The sequence below is a fragment of the Rhinatrema bivittatum genome, chromosome 16 (assembly GCF_901001135.1).
Source record: "Rhinatrema bivittatum chromosome 16, aRhiBiv1.1, whole genome shotgun sequence".
Taxonomy (NCBI): Eukaryota; Metazoa; Chordata; class Amphibia; order Gymnophiona; family Rhinatrematidae; genus Rhinatrema; species Rhinatrema bivittatum.
In genome coordinates, this window is record NC_042630.1 from 64,827,411 (window position 1) to 64,846,877 (window position 19,467).

Here is a 19,467-nt window from a genome sequence, read left to right on the forward strand (position 1 = left end):
CACAACGCTTTAAGATTGGCTAAACATTGGAGAAAAAAAAAACCATAAAACCAAATCCTCCTCTGATTAACACCACTGCGAACAGAGGAGCAAATGATCCAGAAGAGGGGGGAGTGAAAATCCGCCATTGCATACATCTGTAACAGGATGTTGAAGGGAGGCTTATATTTAGTTAGAAGTTTTGTGGCATTTGTTATTGAGAAAAGGACATACAGGAAAAAATTGTCATAAACCCCTGGATTTTACTTTCAGTATTTACCTTCCCTTCCTGGCAGGCCCCTATGTGGCCTCAGCTGATAACCTCAGCTGATAACCTAATGAAAAGCTTGTAATATTTTAATTGTGCAACTATAGATTTAGCTAAAACAGAAGCAGGAAGAGACTAAACTTGTTTTTCTCTCCCATCTAGTGATTTTTAACCTTAACGGTGCTGCTCAGTTACTTATAGCTAGCCGTTTAAAACTTTGTAATGTGATTTAAAAGATTACAATTAATCTCTCTTTGTATGTGAGATTGTTCTTTTACAGATTTACAAGAATAAAAGCTGCCGTACAGGAAGCTGAGGGTTTTTCTTTCTCCTAGATTTTGGTTTTCTTTTTCTTAACAGATCTGTTTTAAAAATTCTGATTTTTGCTTAATTTTGGATCCAAAGATTTTTGTTTTTACTTTTCAAAGGCCTACTTTTTGAACTTTAAAGTTGATACTTGTTTTCTGTCTGTGGTTCTCTGTCATTATGTGTTCTGTTTGTGTGTCATTGTGTGTAGATGAAGACAGAGTTTACTGACTAGAAAAGTGCACTGAATACACAAGAGCTTCTGACGTCATTTAAGTGAAGCACTCACTGCTAAAGTTATATGGACAAAATGTTTTAATAATGTTTTAGATTATATTATGCTAAGGGATGACTTTTGATTACTTACAAGTATAGTTTTACCCAAGAGAACGGAATGTATTTGTCTTCCCTATTATGAAAACACAATTCTGAGTCAGCGCGGCCGCAGCTTGTGTAGCAGAGCTGTCTCAAGTCAAGGCCTAGCATACCAAGATAACGGTACTTTTCCGTCATTTGTTTAGGTACAGGTTCAAGTGATGCTGTTAGTAATTCTCCACTTTTAGAAGGGGGGCCTTCCCCCGTAGACACTGTCAGCAAATCTTTAAAAAAGCTGAGCAGGCTTGAAGGGAGGGGTCTAGCCAGTACAGCAACCCCACTAGTTCTAATGCGCAAGTAACTTTGACTAAAGACGACGAGAAGATTACAGTACCTAACGGAAAAGGGAGTAACGGCACAAGAAGCTGAACTCTTAGCAGTAATTGCAGCCCTAAAGTCAACGGGAAATGATAGACATTGTACAATTTATACTGACAGTTCATACGTTGTTAGTTCTTTACAATATCATTTGTTGAAATGGAAATGAAGAGGAATGATTACGGATACAGGCCAGCCATTACAGCACATTCATAATTGGAAGCAAATACTGACTAATTTGTCTAAAAGGGAGGGTATCGGTTCAAAAACTGCTATAGTATGGACACCAGCATATACAGGAAGTACGAGTTTTGAGGCAAAAGGCAATAATTAGCTGATCGCGCTGCTACAGAAGTACTCGCTGTGAATCTAATGGCTGTGCAAACTAGATTTAGTTCAGATATAAGTCATACTCCATATCCCATGCCACTTGATATATTTCATGAACAACCTAGTGGTGAGGAACTACAAAAATGGAAAACAATAGGATGTTATCAGAAGGGAAAGGAATGGTTACACCCAAATGGAAAAAAATGCCTGACAACATCAGAAGTGTTGCGCTATTTTTTGGCGTGGCATACAACCATGCATTTGCCCGCTACTGCTTTACTAGCAGGCGTACAATGTAATCACTGGAATCAGAATTTGTATACTTTAGCTGTACAAATAATTCATAATTGTTTAGTTTGTTCTACCCATATAGCTCGACGAGGACCAGCTGTGAGCCCCGGTAGCTTGCCCATTCCCCAAGGACCAGGTTTGGAATGGCATATTGATTACACTGATATGATTGAACCAATTAAAGGAAAACGGTATGTATTGGTATGGGTGGATAGTTTCTCACATTGGATAGAAGCTTTTCCATGTGCTAAAGAAACGGCGCATGTGGTAATAGAAACCTTTTTGCATAGAATTTTACCAACTCATGGATGCCCGATTAAAATTGTATCTGATAATGGAACACACTTCAATAATCAGATTATGAGTGAATTGCAAGAAATTTGTAATATTATCCATCGACGTGTGTCGGTTTATAAGCCAACCTCAAATGGCCTGGTTGAGCGATATAACGGCATCTTAAAAACGAAGATAAGAGTATTGTTAGCAGCATTAAACAAAAACAAAACAAACAAATTATATACCTGGCTGGATATATTACCATTGGCTTTGATGAATATACGGAATACCCCAGGTACAATTCACGAAATTACCCCATTTCAATTACAAACTGGCCGGATTATGAATCCGGTAAAGATACAACAAACTGATACTCAAGTAGAGTATTGGAAAAAAGTCCAACCCCTAGTAGCAATGGCCACAGATTTGGTACGGACGGATTCGAAAAAAGCTCCTAAACAATCTGTCTGTGCTTCTTTCTCAATAGGTGATCAGGTACTACGGAAAAATTATACACACAAGACTTGGAAGGATCCGATCTACGTTGGACCATTTACTATCAAAGAGCTGAGCCACACTGCTGCGCGTTTGTCGGAACATTCTACCTGGGTACACTTATCGGACATTCGTTCATTTAATCCAATTCCTAGTTCAAGGAGCTAAGTATGTATTTCGTGAAGAACGTGGTGGTTTGGGTAATAAGTATCCTGACATTAGCTATAATGCTACAATCAAAAACGCCAGCTGTGCAGAAACATGGAGAAGTACAAACATTGAAATATAGACTACAAAATAATAATAATAACACAATCACTACGGATGATAAGGTTACATGTGTGGCTTCCCCATGTGAAAGTCATTTGAACATTTCTATTCATGAAGGAGCGATTTGGAAATTACATATGGGAGAACGATTATTGACAAACGTGCCTTACATACGACCAGTAATAGTAGGAACAGAACAAGTCAATTTTACCATGACCGGTCATTCCAGACTTACATATGCGTAATTTAAAAACAAAACAATCTTTGAATGAAATGGCAGATTTATTGACATCCTTTTCTAACCAGACAATAATAAATCTAACTAGGGTACTAAACAATACCCAATGCAATATTCAGATGATCTATAATGTACACCAAAAGGACAAAGTTCAGACTGCAATACAGGCAGGAATTATCGAACAAATACGAGAATTATTTCAGCATTTAATATCCAAGAATGATTGGATAAACCCAAAGAATGGCCATTGTACTGAATTATATTGTATAGACCAACTTGAAGTTTATAAGATAAAAAGGACAAGTATGGCATGTCAATATTTCATTTCCCCAATCATACACGAATATAGTGACAATATTACATTTTGGCAACCTAAATTATTAGGTGAATGGGTAAATGAACAAAATAGATCCTTACAGATGAAATGGTGTATTGAAGTGCCAGAAGGAAAAATATGTCCTTTAGAATCCCCATTATATGAGCCCTGCTTACAAACAAATGATATCTGTACTTTTGACGTACGATCCTCACGATATGAATATTTTGTAGAAATTGGAGCCCAACATATTTGTATAATTACAAGTAATATTACCACTATCAGGAACAATCCCTGGATGGGTAACCATACGGTTATCAGTAAATGTTATAAAAATGTAAATGAATTATGGTGGAAAAACCATACTTTTCTTTTATTTCCGGATCTAAGAGAAAAAGTAACCAAAATACAACAATTTACACACATTGAATGGTCATTATGGCAAGTCAATTACACTTTATTGGTTAAAGCCCTAAATACTTCTGGTATGATTAAAAAAGAATTAGATCAGGCCAAACGTGGTATTGAACAAGTTGTAGTTCAAGCTAAGTTTGACAAACAAGGAATAGACCAAATCGCCATAAAAATTAGAAATGACTTGACACATCATTGGTGGGATATTGTCACTGGGAAATCACAATCAGCCGAAAGATATTTAAAATGGCTTACTCATCCATTATTGATAACTTTGCTTGTAAGCATGGCATTAATAATGTGGAATTGTTTTTTGACATGTAAGATTTGGAAACGTCCTAAACCTACAATACGAAATATGGTAGCATACCAAAACATTCAACTAGAAGCTACTCGCATGTTCTATGCTGCAGAGAATCTAAGAGGAAGAAGGGATGAGGAAAGTGAGAATAGTTAAAAGGGAAGTATTAAGGCAAAGTATTCCACAGACATTTCAATGAGAGGCCCTGTGTTCATCTATGCTAGTCCCCTGTGTGAAGAATCAAGACATCAGAGTGAGCCAGGAGTTTTGCCTGGCTCAAGGGAGGATTGTAGAATATGCTGACAAAGAATATCAGAGACCTAAAGGTAAACTGGGCTCTGAAGGAGGAACCAGCATGAACCAGTTGTGCAAAGGAATAACAAACATCAGCATAATGGAACGGAATCTAACAAGTAAGACACAGGATGAGCATAAATCATTGACCAGGGCGTGAAAGAAAAGATCTGTGAGAAAGAATGCGTGTGAAGGGAAAGATAAGGGGGGAAACAAGAAACAGCTGTATTTGCTAAAAGATAATAAAGTTTGTGGCTTAGAACATGCGTAGTAGAAACTAGGTAGCTTGTTAAGAGAAAAAAAATTGTATAAATATAGAGCCTGTAGAAGAGAAACTTTAAGCAAATGACTTTCGAGACTGTGAGCTGAGATGTGCTATGTACATTCTAATGTGAGTATGGAATTTTTTGCTTCCTGTGTACACCATTGCTGATACACAGTATATTTGTAAGAATAAAATGATTGAAAGAAAAATACTTTAAAAGGTCTCGAGGGTGTTTTTTAAACACATCTTTCTGTCCAATTTAGCTTTAAGCTTATGCAATTTAAAGATTAGAATAGGCCAAAGATATTTGATTTTATAAGTACATACTAACAATCTTTAGATCATTATAAGAATAAAGGAGCTGTAACTGTTGCTTAAGGCTGTATTGTCAGAATTTGACTCCATGGATGAGATAAAGGATAAGAAGACTACAAGTCAAGGTTTCCTAATTAGAAATATGCATGATCCTTTCTTATCAGTAACAAAAAGTGCTGTCCATATAAATAATTGTAGATAATTATAATTAGAACTTAGGACACACTGACCTGTTGACTAATAGTGACCTAAGACATAAGTTGTTGAAATAAAATGCAGAATTGAGACTGATTTGTCAATCTGACATGTTTTGCCTACATCACAACTTTATATTCAGAAAGAATATATTATTTTTGCTGTATGTAATGAATTTGGCAATGCCAACTGAGTGTCTGTCTAAAGTGTGACATTCTCCATGTGATTTTACATATAAATTTGGTAGCATTGTACTACCAAAAATGAGTCTATTTTTTGTAGAGAAAATTAGAGGGAAAAAATAAAAATATCCACAATTATGGTGCCAGAAACTCCAGGCCAAAGATCAAGCTGTTTTAATATGATTTGTGACCAACTTAAAAGTCATTTTTTAAATGCCCTATGTGCCCAAAAGCTAAGAAATATGTGTGTGTGTGTGTGTGTCTCGGGCCGGTGCATACCATGTGGATTTAAAAAGCATGTGAGTATGTGTATATCTCCTGGTAGACTCTCTACCTGGGTAACATCAAACTAGGTTTTGAGAACATTGTGCAAATCTCATCTTTGTGTGAGTTTCCTCACTCAGAAGTACATCAATTCTTCACTTTTACATGCAGAGTGAGACATACATTCATATGTCTCACTCTGCATGTAAAAGTGGCTCCTAACCCCTACACTACTATCTAAACCTCATCTCGAGTTACTAGGTGGGCCTCCTATTGTTATGAACCCAGACCGTGGCAGTCCACTACCAGGCTCCCACCTTACTTCCTGCTTCTCTTCTCTCAGTTGCGGAATTCCACGCACTACTCCGAGCTGCAGATGGGCCTTGCCATGTCGCTCCTTCCACGAAGAAGACACCGCTGACTCTCCTCTAAAACCCCACCCCTTAGGCATGCGTGCGTGCAGGGGCTCGAGATTTAAAGGGGCCATGGAGGGAAACCTCGGCCCGGCCCCTAGGATGATGTCAGATGCTGAAAGATATTTAAACCCGGTCAAGATTACAGCTCATTGCCTTGGCAACAGATCTACTCCTGCAGGTGATTAGTTGCTGTTCCTGATCCTGCTCAGACATCCCAGCATTCCTGATTCCTGCTCCATTCCAGTGCTCCTGATTCCTGCTCTGATCCACTGTTCCTGATTCCTACTCCGTCCTCATCTGTTCCTGGTTCCTGTTCCTTCCTTGGCTCATCTCTCTGGCTCCTGACCAGTTCGTCTTCTGGTATTCCTGTTCTGCTGCCCTTTCTGACCTTTGGCTTGTCTCCTCATTCTGTACCTCTGCTGCCCACCACGACCTATGGGTTGGCCCTGTCTTCTCTGCCCTGCCGCCTGCCTTGACTCGGACCTCTCACTGGATTCGTCTTCACCAGGGGACCTCCATCTAAGTCCTGCTGGCCCCGGCACCCAAGGGCTCAACCTGTGGGAAACAAGGGGCGGTATAGTTGAAGGTCCTGCTAAGTCTCCTGGTTTATTCTGCCTCCCGGCTACAAGTGCCACTGTGGGCCTTCCTTTGGTGGATCCTCTTCACACTCTATCCAGCTCAAGGGTCCACATCTGTAACAGTTTGCCAAGGCTATGGACCTTGCAAAACTCTCCAGCTCCAGGCCATCCCCGGTATGGCTCAACGGCTGCAGCAACACTGCTTGGATTTCTTGGCAGCTACCGTCAAAAGGTTAGCTAACCACCTGGATTCAATGACTCTGGTGGCAGCTCCTCTTCCGGCTCCTGTTCCAACCACTGGTCCAGCCATAATACATGCATCTACCAGCGCCACCCCGCTATGCAGGAGAATCTAAGCAGTGTCAAGATTTCCTCAATCATTGCTTCATTTGGTTCGCTCTTCAACCGACACAGTTCCCATCCGATCAGGTGAAAACCACCTACATATTGTCTTTGCTGGATGGAAAGGCTCTAGCTTGGGCATCTCCACTGTGGGAATGTGGAGATCCACTGCTGGGAAGTTTCCAACAGTTCGTATACAACTTTAAGCAAGTATTGATGAGCCAGCTCACCAATCTACCACAGCTACTGAACCTCTGGTTGACTACGCTGTTGAGTTCTGCACCTTGTCGTCAGAGCTGGGATGCCAAGGTGTGAGAGGAAGGACTATCCTCTCACATTAAGATGAACTTGCAGCAAGGGACCTTCCAGACGACCTCGAAGGCCTGATCAATCTCTCAGGGAGAATTGATCGCAGGCTTCAGCAATGGGCTCTAGAAATTAAGCCAGCCCGTAGACACGTTGCACTGGCTACAGCCTTCTGCCAACCAATAGCACCACCTCTGGAACAACAGAGTAGTCAGGGTGATGAACCCATGCAACTTGGTTGCAGTCCCCTCGCCCCAGAGGAGAGGAAGTGCCACCATTCCTTAGGCTTGTGCTTGTACTGCGGTGGTAAAGGTCACTTGTTGGCACAGTGTCGGGAGCGACCAGAAAACTCTCATGCCTAGGCATTACGGGGGAGATAATCCTAGGCTCTGTGAATCCTGCTCCTCAATGCACGGTTCCGGTTACTCTGGAGTATCCTGGAGGTTTCTTCTCTACATTGGCCCTTATCGACTCCTGGGCTGGGGGCAGATTCATTCTTGCAGATCTGGTCCAACAGATACAGCTGTCTGAGGTTGCTCGTTCCCCGCCGCTACGTGTGTCATCCATTCATGGCACCCCCCTGCTGGGCAGCATTTCATCTACCACTGCACCTGCGACCCTTCGCACTAGGATTCTCCATAAAGAGGAGATCTCCTTTTATATCCTGAACAAGTCCATCCATCCTATAGTCTTGGGGTTGCCATGGCTCCAGAAGCATTCACCTGTCTCTCCAAATTGCGGCCTGGAGCCCATCTTGCTTCTCATCATGTTTGCCTGCAGTTCCATGACCTTGCATATCCCTGCAGGTTTCTTTATTACCTCTGCCTCTGCAATACTCTGAATATCTGGAGGTATTCTCGAAGTAAAAAGCAGAACCTCTTCCTGAGCACCGTCCCTTCGATTGTACTATTGACTTATATCCAGACACTATGACATCCAGAGGGCATGTATACCCTCTATCTCTGCCAGAGACTCAAGCCATGTCCCACTAAATCCAGGACCCTCAAATTCACCAGCGGGAGCCAGATTCTTTTTTGTTGCTAAAAAAGATGGCTCACTCAGACCTTGTATACATTACCGTGGCCTCAACGCCATTATTACATGAGACAGATACCCAATACTACTCATCCCAGAATTCCTAGACCAGTTGCAAGGAGCCAAGGTTTTCACCAAACTTGATCTCCGGGGGGCCTACAATCTTGTGAGAATACGACCAGTGGATGAGTGGAAAACTGCTTTCAACACTTGTGACGGGGATTACGAGTATTTGGTGATGCCATTTGGCTTGTGCAATGCCCCCATGGTTTTCCAAAACTGATGAATGAGGTCCCACAAGATATGCTTCATTCCTCCATCATTGTATATCTGGATGATGTACTAATATTCTTCAAAGATCTTACTATGCATTGCCTACAAGTCAAAAAGGTGCTACAAAAACTTAGGTGCTACAAAAATAGACAAAAACTTAGGTGCTACAAAAATAGACTTACAACTTACAACTTAGGTGCTACAAAAATAGACTTACAACTGTCTATTTGCTAAGTTAAAAAAATGTGCTTATTTGAGCAGGAATTTCTATAGGATTTCATATGGATCCTGCCAGTGTCCGCCATTAAAGATTGGCCTCAGCCTGTAGGCATTAAAGCCCTCCAGCGTTTCCTGGGATTCACAAACTTCTACTGGCAGTTTATACCTCATTACTCACAAAGGGTGGCTCCACTTACTGCCCTCACCAAGAATGGTGCAAACACAAGGGATTTGCCTCCAGCAGCCCAACATGCATTCCAGGACCTAAAGAAAGCCTTACACTTGGACACATGCCTACATCACCCAGACCCCCAGCAACCATTCATTGTTATGGTAGATGCTTCAGATTTAGCTGTGGGGGCTGTCCTCAGTCAAATCTCTTGCAAGGGCAAGTTACTTCCATGCTCATACTTCTCTCAGAAGTTTTCTGCTGCTGAAAAGAACTACGGCATAGGAGATAAGGAATGTTTGGCCATAAAGCTAGCTTTTGAGGAGTGGCGTCAGTGGCTGGAGGGGGCTCAGTGTTTGAATCTCAGGCAAGCTAGATGGTCCTTATTCTTCAGCCATTTCAATTTCTCTCTGCACTACAAATCCACATTAAAGAACGCTCGTGTGGATGCTCTTTCCCGCACTACCAAAACTGAGGATACTCCTTTCATTCCTCAGTACACTCTAGACCCAGCCAAAGTTCTTGTAGCTGTCAGGGATGTAGTCCCCATGGATAAAACAGTTGTTCCTCTCTGCATACATAGGGAAGTACTATCCTGGGCTCACCACTCCCTCACAGCGGGGCATCCCGGTAAAGCAAGGACCTTGGAGCTCCTAACAAGATACTATTGGTGGCCCCACATTAAGCAAGATGTTCAAGTTTATGTCAGTTCCTGTCCTACTTGTGCTAGACAGAAACCCTTACCAGGTCACCCCTGGGGTCTTCTTCAACCACTTCCCATACCAACGGAACCATGGATCCATTCTCTACATACTTTGTAGTGGAATTACCTTGGTCAGAAGGGAAAACTGTCATCTGGGTCACTGTCGACAGATTTTCTATGATGGCTCACTTTATTAGGGATGTGAATCGTGTCCTCGATCGTCTTAACGATCGATTTCGGCTGGGAGGGGGAGGGAATCGTATTGTTGCCATTTGGGGGGGTAAAATATCGTGAAAAATCGTTAAAAATCGTTAAAAATCGAAAAATCGAAAAACCGGCACATTAAAACCCCCTAAAACCCACCCCCGACCCTTTAAATTAAATCCCCCACCAAATAACAAATAACCTGTGGGTCCAGCGGCGGTCCGGAACGGCAGCGGTCCGGAACGGGCTCCTGCTCCTGAATCTTGTCGTCTTCAGCCGGCGCCATTTTCCAAAATGGCGCCGAAAAATGGCGACGGCCATAGACGAAAAAGATTGGACGGCAGGAGGTCCTTCCGGACCCCCGCTGGACTTTTGGCAAGTCTCGTGGGGGTCAGAAGGCCCCCCACAAGCTGGCCAAAAGTTCCTGGAGGTCCAGCGGGGGTCAGGGAGCGATTTCCCGCCGCGAATCGTTTTCGTACGGAAAATGGCGCCGGCAGGAGATCGACTGCAGGAGGTCGTTCAGCGAGGCGCCGGAACCCTCGCTGAACGACCTCCTGCAGTCGATCTCCTGCCGGCGCCATTTTCCGTACGAAAACGATTCGCGGCGGGAAATCGCTCCCTGACCCCCGCTGGACCTCCAGGAACTTTTGGCCAGCTTGTGGGGGGCCTCCTGACCCCCACGAGACTTGCCAAAAGTCCAGCGGGGGTCCGGAAGGACCTCCTGCCGTCCAATCTTTTTCGTCTATGGCCGCCGCCATTTTTCGGCGCCATTTTGGAAAATGGCGCCGGCTGAAGACGACAAGATTCAGGAGCAGGAGCCCGTTCCGGACCGCTGCCGTTCCGGACCGCCGCTGGACCCGCAGGTTATTTAAGTTATTTGGGGGGAGGTTCGGGAGGGTGGGGGATTTAATTTAAAGGGTCGGGGGTGGGTTTTAGGGGGTTTTAGTGTGCCGGCTCACGATTCTAACGATTTATAACGATAAATCGTTAGAATCTGTATTGTATTGTGTTCCATAACGGTTTAAGACGATATTAAAATTATCGGACGATAATTTTAATCGTCCTAAAACGATTCACATCCCTACACTTTATGTCTCTAGCCAAACTTCCTACCACACCTGAACTGGCACAACATTTTACCCAACATATATTCCGCACTCATGGACTACCACTTCACATTGCTTCCAACCCTGGTTCACAATTTACTGCTAAGTATTGGAGGGCACTCTGTAAAATGTTTGGAGGTTGGTTGGACATTTGCATTCCACCCACAAGGCAAAGGACAGGCAGAACAAACTAATAAAATCTTTAAAGGCCTTCCTCCGATCCTTCATAGGAGACAAGCAGGACAATTGGGTGTTTTTACTGCTGTGGGCAGAATTTTCATATAACCACCATGTTCATTCGGCAACCGGAGTGTGTCCTTTCCAGCTTGTTTGTAGCAAACAACTTAAACCTCCCTTGCCACTTCCACTGACAGTGCCCTCACCTGCAGCTCAGCTTACAGCTCAACAGCTTCAAGCCCTCTGGGAATCTACGCAAACTAAACTGCAGAAAACGGTGGACACCGCCAAAAAGAATGCTGATAAACATCATTGTCCAGCTCCTGTCTTCCACCCAGGAGATAAAATGTTGGTGAACACCAAACATATTCATCTCCGAATTCTGTCCATGTGCTTGGTGCCTAACTACATTGGTCCATTTGTGGTCAAGGAATGAGCAGATACAGTTTCTTATCGCTGCGCCTTCCATCCACTCTGAAGATTTATAATGTGTTCCATGTGTCATTGTTTAAACCATTGATATTGTCAGCCTTTCACAACAAACCACATGAACCCTCCAAGACAGTAGCAGAAGAAGAGACTATTTACCAGGTATGAGAGGTCTTGGATGTACACTTCCACCATAGAAGGTGGGAGTATCTACTCTCTTGGGAGGGTTGTGGTCCTGAGGAGAACACTTGGGAACCTGCTTCTAACATATTGTACAAAGCTCTTCTCCATCAATTTCACAGGGATCATCCAACTAAGCCTGGACCCCCGGGGAGGGGGCATGGGGGGGTACTGTTATGAACCCGGGCCACGTCAGTCCATGGCCAGGCTCCCACCTTACCTCTGCTTCTCTTCTCTCAGTCGCAGCATTCCCTGCACTACTCCGGGCTGCAGCTAGGCCATGCCACGGGGCTCCCTCCATTAGGGGACACCGCCAAATCTCCTCTCAAACCCCACCCCTTAGGCACGCACGTGCGCAGGGGCTCGAGATTTAAAGGGGCTATGGTGGGAAACCTCGGCCCAGCCCCTAGGATGACATCAGATGCTGAAGGATATTTAAACCCAATCAAGATTATAGCTCCTTGCCTTGGCAACAGGTCAACTCCTGCGAGTGATTAGTTGCTGTTCCTGATCCTGCTCAGATGTTCCAACGATCCTAATTCCAGATCCGTTCCAATGTTCCTGATTCCTGCTCCATCCTCACCTGTTCTTGGTCTCTGCTCCTTCCTTGGCTCATCTCTCTGGCTCCTGACTGGTTCATCTTCTGGTATTCCTGTTCTGCTGCCCATCCTGACCTTTGGCTTGTCTCCAGTTCCCGCTTGTCTGCTGTCTGCCTTGACTTCTGGTATATCTCCTCTTTCTGCGCCTCTGCTGCCCACCATAACCTCTGGATTGGCCCCGTCTTCTCTGCCTTTCCACCTGCCTCGACTCGGACCTTTCACCAGATTCCTCTTTGCCAGGAGACCTCCGCCTAAGTCCTGCCGGCCCTGGCACCCAAGGGCTCAACCTGCGGGGAATGAGGGCTGGTATAAATGAAGATCCTGCTAGGTCCCTGGTTCTGTTCTGCCTCCCAGCTATGAGTGCCGCTGTGGGCCTTCCTTTGATGGATCCTCTTCACACTCTAGCCGGCTCAAGGGTCCACATCTGTAACACCTAGGGGCGGATTATAAATGCCCTGCTCGCGTAAATCTGGCCTGATTTACGCGAGCAGGGCCCTCGCGCGCCGGCGCGCCTATTTTGCATAGGCCGTAAGTCCCAGGGCTTTTTTAAGGGGGCGTGTCGGGGGCTTGTCAGGGGGCGTTGCCAAATGACGCGGCGTTTCGGGGGCGTGATGCGGCATTTGGGGGGCGGGCCCGAGGGCGTGGTTTTGGCCCAGGGGCATTCTGAGGGCATGGCAGCGCCCTCCGGAACAGCCCCCGGGTTGGGTCTTGGCACACCAGCAGCCCGCTAGCACACACGGATTTACGTCTGCCTCCGGCAGGCGTAAATCCATGGATAAAGGTAGGGGGGTTTAGATAGGGCTGGGGTGGGGGTGGGTTAGGTAGGGGAAGGTGAGGGGAAGGTGAGGGGAAGGTGAGGGGAGGGCGAAAGAAAGTTCCCTCCGAAGCCGCTCCGATTTCAGAGCGGCCTCGGAGGGAACGGAGGCAGGCTGCGCGGCTTGGCGCGCGCAGGCTGCCCAAAATCGGCAGCCTGCACGCGCCGATCCCGGATTTTATAAGATACGCGCGGCTACACGCATATCTTATAAAATCCAGTGTACTTTTCTTTGTGCCTGGTGCGCCAAAAAAGTATGTGATCGCACTATTTTTAAAAACCTACCTCCTATAGTAGCATAAATAGCTGCTTACTATGGTGCTACCCCCAGAGGCTCTCGCTCGCTCTCTCCCCCACATCTCAGATCCTTCCCCAGCCTAAAAATGACAAAAACAGAATTTGTGAAAAAATCACAAATTGTGTTATGGGCATAATGCATGATATCACACTGCTTAACTCAATTGAAAAAGGTGTAGTTATGTTCGGAATTAAAACTGTGCAATATTATGCATTATGGCTTCGCAAAGCCAGCCCACTTTTGTGGAAATCCTGCCCCCGACTCCTCCCCAATCTCTCCCCTTACAAAAATTTGCATCACACATTGCATTATGGTGCTTATCACATATGCTAAAGCATTTTTTGCATGCAAAAATGCCTTAACACATGTGAAAATGCCATAAAGCACATTGTGCAACCTGCATTGTGGCTTAAGTAATTCTGCTTATTGCTTTGAACCTGCATCGTGGCTAAGTATTTCTGATTATTCTTGAAGTTGTGTAGAAAGCTTCTGTGCCTATTTATAGTGTGTTTCATTTCTTTATAGTAAGAAATTATTCCAGTAAGTTCATTTGCTGTTTGCTTGCACAGGGCTTACTGCTTTGTATTTGTGCAGAAAGCCTCTGTGCCTAATTCATGCCTGTTTTAATTTTCTTTATAGTAAGATAATAATTTTCTAGTAAGTTAAATTGCTGTTTGTTGCACAAAGTTAGAACCCCCCCCCCCCCAACAAAAATTCTCTCCAGCTTGTAAACTGTTATAATCTCTCTGTTTTGGGGTTAGCTGGCAGAAATAATCTATTCAAACTAAAATATTGGGGCATAAAGACTGTTTTTTTAAAACAATTGACCAAAAAGCAAAGATAACCGTCCAGAAGTGACGTAATCTAAGTGAATTGGGTGTGTCTCAGGCCTTGAGGAAGGTAATCAGAGTAGGAGAAGCCATTGTCCTGTGCACACGCTGGAGTGATTTCCCTTGGAGGACATGTATATTCATTGTGCAACCTGCATTGTGGCTTAAGTAATTCTGCTTATTGCTTTGAACCTGCATCGTGGCTAAGTATTTCTGATTATTCTTGAAGTTGTGTAGAAAGCTTCTGTGCCTATTTATAGTGTGTTTCATTTCTTTATAGTAAGAAATTATTCCAGTAAATTCATTTGCTGTTTGCTTGCACAGGGCTTACTGCTTTGTATTTGTGCAGAAAGCCTCTGTGCCTAATTCATGCCTGTTTTAATTTTCTTTATAGTAAGATAATAATTTTCTAGTAAGTTAAATTGCTGTTTGTTGCACAAAGTTAGAACCCCCCCCCCCCAACAAAAACTCTCTCCAGCTTGTAAACTGTTATAATCTCTCTGTTTTGGGGTTAGCTGGCAGAAATAATCTATTCAAACTAAAATATTGGGGCATAAAGACTGTTTTTTAAAACAATTGACCAAAAAGCAAAGATAACCGTCCAGAAGTGCCCTGCTTTACCCAGCTTGTCCCAGGCTTAACTGTTTAACTCCCACCCACCCCTGGGGCTTGTTTTCTAATAAAGACTGCCTAACTTGCCATTGGCAGCGACATAAATTAGTACATTGGTAACAGTCAAGGACATACAAATCATAAATTACCAGGATGAGGACTATCCAATGTAACTGCTGTGGAGCCTTTATTTTGAGGGAAAGCATCTGGAAACTTAGAGCTTGCCCAATTTGTGCACAACTCTCTTCCCTGAAAAAGGAGTTGACTGACATTAAAAATCAATTAGCTTCAATTAAAAATAATACACCCACATTGCATTACTCAGAATATAATTCCCCAATATCACAGAAAAACCAGGAGTCAAGAAAAGGAAATTCATTAGGCTCAGGAAGGACCCACAGTCACCCATTCTTGACAGAAGAGCAGTCAACAGGTATACCCCCCCACTCAAACAGGTCATTAAGAAACTCTTTAAAATCCAGGAATACAGTGGGCTCTGGTAGAATTAGACCTGTGATGCGGAGACACACCATGTACCAAATGCAAAAAGAACAAGCCTTCTCTATATTAAAAACTGAAGAAGTTCATGAGAAAAACATTGAAGTGTTACCAGAAAAGAGGGAAAAACACAATGCATGCAGTATTTCAGGATCCATAACCAAAAGAAAAATCTAATTGAGAGGAATAACTCTGTCAACAGTGGCACAACTACAAAAAGAAAGAGTGAAGTGAATAACAAATCTCAACTAATATCTTATAAGGATTCCAGGAAATGCAATAACCTTAAAGAGAGTACCTGGAAGGTAATGACCACAAATGCTCATAGTTTGGGAAATAAAATCCCAGATCTGCAGGCCCTAATGGCTGAGGCAGAATTAGACATTGTTGCTATAACAGAAACATGGTTCACAGAATCTCATGAATGGGAAACAAAAATACCAGGCTACAACTTGTTAAGGAAGGACAGAAAGGATAGAAAAGGGGGAGGTGTGGCTCTTTATGTCAGACAAAACATCCAAGCAACTGAGCTACAAGGAAGTTGGGGTAAGGAAGTAGCTCTATGGCTCGACCTAAAAAAAGATGACGGAGCATCCATTTATATTGGAGTGGTTTACAGGCCTCCAAACCAAAAGGAAGAGCTGGACAGAGAGCTGGTTGAAGACATCCATAAGATAGGTAAGAAGGGAGAAGTGGTGATCGTGGGTGACTTTAATATGCCAGATGTAGACTGGAAAATCCCATCTGCAGAAACTAAAAATAGTAGAGCGATAGTGGATGCCATGCAAGTATCTTTGTTCAAACAAATGGTGTTGGAACCCACGAGAGAAGGAGCTATACTCGACTTGGTGCTCACTAATGCAGATAATGTCTCAGATGTCCAGGTGGGAGCCCACCTCAGCAGCAGTGACCATCAAACAGTATGGTTTAATATCAATAAAAGAATAGGGAAAAGAACCACAAAGACCCGAGTTTTACAGTTCAAAAACACAGACTTTGAGGAAATGGGTAAGTACCTGGAGGAAGAACTAAAAGGATGGGAGAACGAGAGAGATGTGGATCAGCAGTGGACCAATCTAAAAGGAGCAATCACCAAGGCAACTGCTCAATATGTTAGAAATGTAAAGAAAAGCAAAAGAAAATTGAAACCTATCTGGTTCTCAAAGGAGGTGGCTGACAAAATTAAAGCTAAAAGAACAGCATTCAAGATATATAAAAGATCCCAAAGGGAGGAGCACAAAGAAGCATATTTGAATCAACTGAGGGAGACAAAGAAATTAATCAAGTTGGCAAAAAGTCAAGCGGAAGAGAGGATTGCCAAGGAGATAAAAAATGGTGACAAAACATTTTTCAGATACATCAGCGAAAAGAGAAAGGTCCAAAGTGGTATAGCAAAATTGAAAGGTGGTAATGATCAATGTGTGGAGAGTGACGAAGAAATGGCAGAAATATTAAACGAATACTTCAGCTCTGTGTTCACTAAAGAAGACCCTGGAGAAGGACCATCTCTACACAACAAGAAACTGGAGGGAAGTGGAATAGATGAAAATCCTTTCACAGTAGAAAATGTGTGGGAAGAGCTAAAGAACCTGAAAGTGGACAAAGCCATGGGGCCTGATGGTATTCATCCAAGGATATTGAGGGAGCTCAGAGATGCTCTGGCGGCTCCGCTGTGTGACCTGTTCAATAGATCCCTAGAAACGGGAGTGGTGCCGAGTGATTGGAGAAGAGCGGTGGTGGTCCCGCTTCACAAGAGTGGGAACAGGGAGGAGGCTGGAAACTACAGACCAGTTAGCCTCACTTCGGTGGTGGGAAAAGTAATGGAGTCACTGCTGATAGAGAGAATAGTGAACAATCTACAGTCCGGAGAATCGATGGACCAGAGGCAACATGGATTCACCAAGGGAAGATCCTGTCAGACAAATCTGATTGACTTTTTTGACTGGGTAACCAAGGAATTGGATCAAGGAAGAGCACTCGATATCATATACTTGGATTTCAGCAAAGCTTTTGATACGGTTCCGCACAGGAGACTGGTGAATAAAACGAGAAGCTTGGGAGTGAGTGCCGATGTGGTGACCTGGATTGCAAATTGGTTGACGGACAGAAGACAATGTGTGATGGTAAATGGAACCTTCTCTGAGGAGAGAGCGGTTATAAGTGGTGTACCGCAAGGATCGGTGTTGGGACCGGTCCTGTTCAATATCTTTGTGAGCGACATTGCGGACGGGATTGAAGGTAAGGTTTGTCTTTTTGCGGATGACACTAAGATCTGCAACAGAGTGGACACGCCGGAAGGAGTGGAGAGAATGAGACGGGATCTAAGGAAACTGGAAGAGTGGTCGAAGACATGGCAGCTGAGATTCAATGCAAAGAAATGCAAAGTCATGCATATGGGGAGTGGAAATCAGAATGAAATGTATTTGATGGGGGGGGGGAAGGCTGATGTGCACGGAGCTGGAGAGGGACCTTGGGGTGATAGTATCTAATGATATGAAGTCTGCGAAACAATGCGACAAGGCGATAGCAAAAGCCAGAAGAATGCTGGGCTGCATAGAGAGAGGAATATCGAGTAAGAAAAGGGAAGTGATTATTCCCCTGTACAGGTCCTTGGTGAGGCCTCACCTGGAGTACTGTGTTCAGTTCTGGAGACCGTATCTTCAAAAAGACAAAGACAAGATGGAAGCGGTACAGAGAAGGGCGACCAGGAAGGTGGAGGATCTTCATCAGATGACGTACGAGGAGAGATTGAAGAATCTAAATATGTACACCCTGGAGGAGAGGAGGAGCAGAGGTGTTATGATACAGACTTTCAGATACTTGAAAGGTTTTAATGATCCAAAGACAACGACAAACCTTTTCCGTAGGAAGAAAATCAGCAGAACCAGGGGTCACGATTTGAAGCTCCAGGGAGGAAGATTCAGAACCAATGTCAGGAAGTATTTCTTCACGGAGAGGGTGGTGGATGCCTGCAATGCCCTTCCAGAGGAAGTGGTGAAGACCAGAACTGTGAGGGACTTCAAAGGGGCGTGGGATAAGCACTGTGGATCCATAAAGTCAAGAGACCGCCAATGTAGAGTGGGTGGCTCACCAGAAAGATGGCTACTGCCCGGAGACAATACCCTTATTAAATAAACATACAGATGCTTACTGTGACTCCAACATCGCTCTAAGCTTCAACGGCAAGAGGAAATGTGGAAAAAAGGATTTGCTATCACAAAGAGGGGAGTAGCTGGCTTGTTACGGCGGTTACTACCCCAAACCAAATAAGCCTAATACTTCACTTTCCAAGCATATACAGCATAGTTCTCTGCTTCAACGGCAGGGGAGAAGGAAAGAGGGTTCGCACTCACAAAGCGGGGAGTAGCTGGCTTATTACGGCGGTTACTACCCCAAACCAAATGTGCCTGATACTTCGCTTTCGATGCATATCCAGCATGGCTCTCTGCTTCATGGCATGGGAGAGGCTGATACATCAAGCATTTCTAGCATAGCTCTCTGCTTCAACAGCAGGGGAATAAGAAAAGCTGAGGCTTCACGCATATCCAGAATAGCTTCAACTGCAGGGGAGAAGAAAAAAAAAAGGATTCACACTCACAAAGCAGGGAGTAGCTGGCTTGTTACGGCGGTTACTACCCTAAACCAAAAGGGCCTGATACTTCACTTTCAATGCATAACCAGCATGGCTCTCTGCTTCAACGGCAGGAGAGAAGAAAAACAACCAATAGGGGCTGTATGACATAGTCTGGGTAAAGGGAATAAACATGGGTGTAGCTTGCTTATTGCAGCAGTTACTACCCCTACTACCCCTAACTAATCAAGCTAGGTATTTCACTTGGATGCAGCGCCATCACTGCTCTCTACATTAATGGTGGGGGTGGAAGGGAAATAGAACCAAGAGTTAAGAGAAAATGATAAGTATGAGAGAAAAAAATGTGTGAAGCTTGCTGGGCAGACTGGATCGGCCGTTTGGTCTTCTTCTGCCGT